Consider the following 5,231-nt stretch of genomic DNA (forward strand, 5'->3'; position numbering starts at 1 on the left):
TTCGCGGGCCCGGCGGCGTGGACCCGGTCTGGTGGAGGAGTGGTAACGGAAGTGGAGGAGAGAGGAGAGACGAGGTTGCGCGGCTACGCTTGTGCCATCTGCGGGACGGCGAGCCGACGGCTCAGATCGAGATGGCAGGAGATCGACGGTGCCGAATTTTCCAACCTTTTTTTCTCCTAATTACCACGTCGGCGCACGTACAAGTGTACTGACGTACAGTACTTGCTGACGCTGTGCTGGTTTATGTTAGGTATACATTGACGTTTTTTATAGTTGAATTTTGATGGCAGCATTCGTAGTAGAATATTTTGCTTCCAACCATTTGTCGAATGTAAATCTTGAAAGCGTGGACGAGGAAAAGCGTGGATGAGTTTGCAATGTGAAAATCGAGGATTTTGTGGAATCTCCCATAGATGTCTGCACGAAATCACCAAATTATAAGTTCTACTACTTATTACTCCTCCGTCCCATAATATAACGAGGTAGTAAGTATTTTGCTAAGAAACATAGTGTTGAACACTGTTCAAATACTATATCAGGAAAATCAAGAAAATATAGACTGAATTCCGCGCTCCTTGCGTGCAAGGTAGATCGACTTCAGTTCCAAAAGGGAAAATACACGACTTGTCGACAGCCAGCAAAAGAAAGACACGGAAGTAGACAAACACCGGATGCATGCGGCATTGCAGCGCAATCAGATAAACACGGAGAAGAGACCAAGGGTGAAAGCAACGCTAACCGTAGCTTGGCACGGCAGCGCTCAGTTTGGACCTTTGCACGCCCTGCACTCCAGCCCCAGTCGGCAAACCGAAAGCAACGGCCGTGGACAGCCGTCGAGCAAACGGCACCTGCGACGGGCACGGGGATCGGAATCCATCCGGTACATTCCACGGATCAGGAGAACGCCATGACGGATGAGTTCACGGTCAGTATTTCCTCCGAGGATGCAGCTGGAAGGTCCTCCTTGCCTTGCCTTTGCCTTGGCTGCCAGCCACCGGTTGCTCCTTCATCCATCGTCTCCATCTGTCTGTCGGCACCGGCGAAGCAAATGTCTGGCACAGGGGAGAGCTGCTCCGGCAGCCACAACATACTCGTGGTTGTACATGAAAAGGCAGTGATGCTTCCACTTGTCCCAAAGGCAGCAACACAGGCTTCCGCCACCTGTTTGAGTTTACACTTCACAGAAAAAGTGCTCAGTTTAGTGATCTGATGAGTAACTCCCAAAGGCCGCAGCACAGGGAAAAAATCTCCAGCGAGAGCTGCCTTTTAACTAAACACTACCCGTAAGCGAAAGATTCTGAATTTCAAAAAAATTCATGGCCCTACCTTACAATCTGATCAAAAGGCAGCAGCAACTCAGCACGCATTAGTAATCCAAGACTGAAACAGGCCGCTCCCGCCATGTGCAAAAGAACAAACAGAGATTATGAATCCAAAAAAATCCCATTACAAAAAGGGTATCCTGGCAAAGTTCATAATGATCTCAAAGTTTCCATCCCATAAATTCCTACATCCAATGGCATGGTGAGCACAGCAATCATCCATCAGGTCAAACCACATCCTGATGTTTGGTTTGGCAATGGTATCTGGATGCTTCAGAAGAATTTGGACAATTCTATATATAGAATGCAATAAAAAATCAAAGTTTATTTATTCCTATCTTTTTTTCTAAATTTACTACTGTTCAGCTCGGGTGTGTATGCACCCAGGCGCAGAACAGCACTTCCGATATTAACCTTTCCTATCCTGCTCATCTATCAAATACCAATAAACAAGAGTCAAATAAGACTCAGAGATGTAGAATTAGCACTGTAGTTACAGGTAAATCACAAATAAGACTACATAATTAACAATCACAGTTCCTGAATTTAACCGCTCTGGATCCTAACAATACCCACTTCAGTCAACAAAGCCAGAATCCTGGAAAAGAATTGATTCATGCCTTTCATGCTTCACAAATGATGTGCTAGACTACTGATAACTGAATGGCACCGTACAACCAGGCAAGTGCAATCCCTCCTTATTCAACCACGGTTTTTTAGAAGTACGAGCATTATCACTATCAATTGGTATTCAGACTGCAAGATCATGAAGTGAATAAAGCATGTGCAACAGTAACTTACATTATGTGAAAAGAAAATCACTTCTAAATTCTTAGATAATCTGTCCGTGATATAAAAGCAGTGAACACAGTGTGGACCTGAACTATATCAATTAATGAGATATGACGGTAAAGTAATAAAAATGCTGATATTGTCCACATAATTTCAGAAGAATGAACGATAAATATGTATGGACAGAACTGTGATGATATTATTGTTCTCAAAGACATGCCTATCCATAAAACTCGCAGGTCTGGTACGACAATGTATAAAGCTATGCAGTACAAGAAAAGATTTCCTTCAATGTACCCGATGCAGACACAATCACATTCCCTGGATTCTCCGCAAAACCACATATTGCCTTCTCAAGGGCGCTCGTGCGACTAGGACAAGGCGTCCTACCGGGAGCGGCAGCTCCGATCCTCACCCTGCAGACAGTATTATTATTATCAGCACCTATAGGTTGCCAAACATATCGAATCAAAAGCAACCAGTTTTAATCCAGTGAGCAGATTTTTAGCAATGTTCCTCTGATCTAATCATTTTCCCATGAAAACGGATAAACATACACCCCCAGGCGGGCAAATATCCTCTTGGGACTAATTTTTTATTTTTTCTATTATGCTCTATCTTTACACTAAAATTCAGGAATGACTTCACTGCCTTATATTCATCAGAACAGGACACAAACCAAACTAAATTGCTTTTTCAAACTGTCTAATTCCATCACATATCGTGTTTTCAGATCATACTGTGTCCACTCTGCATTTGAGATTAATTTTGCTCTTAGCTCTTGTATCTCATTGAAAATCATGCCCACTGATGTCACTGCAAGTAGATTTTTACTATGGTTAAAACACACTAAAACTACACTCATAATTGAGAAACTGTCTTCAGTACTACTATGCTGTACAGCTTAGTATAGTTTTCCCCAGCTGATTTCTATTACACATGAGATGCTGTGTCTACCAACCATTCCAGGAGTAGATTGACAGGCTTTATCTACATTTGTTATATCCTCTATTACAGTTTTTAATTTTATTTTTGTTTGTTAACCGCATTTGTCCTCAGCCAGTCCCTTCTGAAACTGAAGAGCAATTGTTTCAAATGCATGTCGAGCTAGCCCAGCCAACTACCTATCTAGGCACACGATTTCAAATTGCATATCTACTTTGCTTGCGCTTCACCATCTGCTTCCGTGACCGCCGCCCCCTCTGCCGCACAGATCTGCCCGCCAGCACTCGTTGCCGCCATGGGTGACAACTGATCAGCAACAGTTGCCACCGCATGGTAGTGCAGTGGCTCCATTGGAACCTTGTTGTCATTAACCTCATCCAGCAACGTGGTCCTGGATTGCCCAAATCTTGAAATATTATATAGATTTCATGCAAACTCCAAAAAAAGATGTACTCGGCTGAAAGCTGCACACGGGACTACCTCCTAATTGGTTGCATCAGGAACTCCATTTTTGCGCTGCCAGCTGTGTATTCTTGCAGGATGAACTCCGCCGCTCAGCTAGCCGCAAGCTACAGTGCACAAACAGGGCAGGTAGAGATTGGAGGCAACTCCGTCTTGGTGCCATCCCTCATTTACTACTCTACTACCGCCCTACTGGAAAGCATGCATCCTGATCCACGGATCAGGACGGGACTGATGTCACGAGCCACGGCTCTCCTTTAGATCCATCACGGCAGCAAACGTCCGCTCCGTAACTAGACCTACGTACGTCGTACCCATCTACTGTATTTCCACATTTCCTCCTTTAAAAACGATCAACGCACTGGCACAGGAATTGAATGCACCGCATCCCAATGAAGAGCCGAGCTGCCCAGATAACGAGCTCAGCTGTGCTCGTGACCAGAACAACCGCTTCCTCATCTCTCCTGCTAGTTTCCCAACCAGGTTGCACTTGTTCTGTCTCTTACCAGCAATACCCAACTCCGCATTCCCTCGCACCCATGTGTCGCATGCGAGATGGACGTTTTGCGTCAACGTGAGTATTTATATCAGAGAGCTGATTTGCTCAAGCGTCATTGCACATATGTCCAGAATAAGATCCGTTGATTGCTGTGACAGTGGACACAATAGTGAAGGGACTAACCATTTAAAACAGATGATCTATGCTCAGTAAATTGAAACATAGCAGGAGGTACAGTTTCCACCGTGAGAGAATGCCAGAACTATGAAGTATCCGAAAACTGAATCCTAGAAGATCTCACAACAGGTTCTTGGAGCAGACTTCCTGTATTTTGATAGTTCCCACCACATCCAGCTTCAACAAAATTTGATCGAAACTGCTCCTCAACAATTCACTCAAGAAGTCAAGATTGACAGTTTGATCGAAACTGCTCCTCAACAATTCACTCAAGAAGTCAAGATTGACAGTTACGGCTATTAACAATATTGACAAGTTCGGCTATTAACTTTGGCGACTTCTCTTTGTGTTGCATTACGGGCTGCCAGGCTCCATTAAGCTTGACAACTTACAGTCCAGAAATGAGAAATGTACGCCCATCATCAAGCTACTCAGAGAGCTTAGACAGTCAGCAACTGAGAAAACTGACGGGCATTCCACTACAGATGGTCTATAGTACCGGCGTTACCCATTTTATAGCAATCTGATAGGTGCCTTCGAACTGTGCTTCCATACAGGTTCAAGCAGTGAAGTGTGCTGGCGCTCATGTGGTCCGTCCACTGCAGCATAGACTTCTACAAAATTCAGATCTCACCGGCCAGGTGCTTGTGTTGTATACTGCATTACTGCATGAACTTCATGAACCACCATTGCCGTCAATCAAACTATGTGTTATCAGCTCCATATCACAATGGTTTTGATCACTGGTCTTGGCTAACAGCCTCACACAATGGCCAGTTTGTCAACAGATCAATATGCCAAAATTCACACAATGCCATACTCGCTCATCAACCTAGCCACTCTCTCAGCCACATCGACACGGCCATGCGCCCGGCACGCAGCGAGCAGCACCGTGCAGATGATCCTGTCTGGCCGTGCCTCCATCCGCGCGAGCAGCCCCTCTGCCTCCTCGACCTCCCCAGCACGTCCGAGCATCTCCACCATGCACGTGTAGTGCTGCAACGCTGGCCTCCTGACCCTCGCGAAGACTTCCC

At 45.2% G+C, this 5,231-nt stretch overlaps 1 long non-coding RNA gene across 3 annotated transcripts; it reads right to left on the minus strand.

Annotated features, from left to right (window-relative positions):
* Positions 1-470: 470 nt before the first annotated feature.
* LOC123176448 (uncharacterized) lies at positions 471-5,225 on the minus strand. 3 transcript variants are annotated; one of them, XR_006488526.1, is made up of 3 exons: positions 3,540-5,225; positions 1,327-3,450; positions 471-1,176 (listed from the first exon to the last, which is right to left on the minus strand). It is a non-coding gene; the product is annotated as an uncharacterized lncRNA (long non-coding RNA). The 3 variants fall into 3 exon arrangements; XR_006488525.1 differs by having other exon boundaries at positions 1,327-2,530; positions 3,239-5,225; XR_006488524.1 differs by having other exon boundaries at positions 1,327-5,225.
* Positions 5,226-5,231: the final 6 nt, after the last annotated feature.

This window comes from Triticum aestivum, unplaced genomic scaffold, assembly GCF_018294505.1.
Source record: "Triticum aestivum cultivar Chinese Spring unplaced genomic scaffold, IWGSC CS RefSeq v2.1 scaffold126364, whole genome shotgun sequence".
In the NCBI taxonomy this organism is placed as follows: domain Eukaryota; kingdom Viridiplantae; phylum Streptophyta; class Magnoliopsida; order Poales; family Poaceae; genus Triticum; species Triticum aestivum.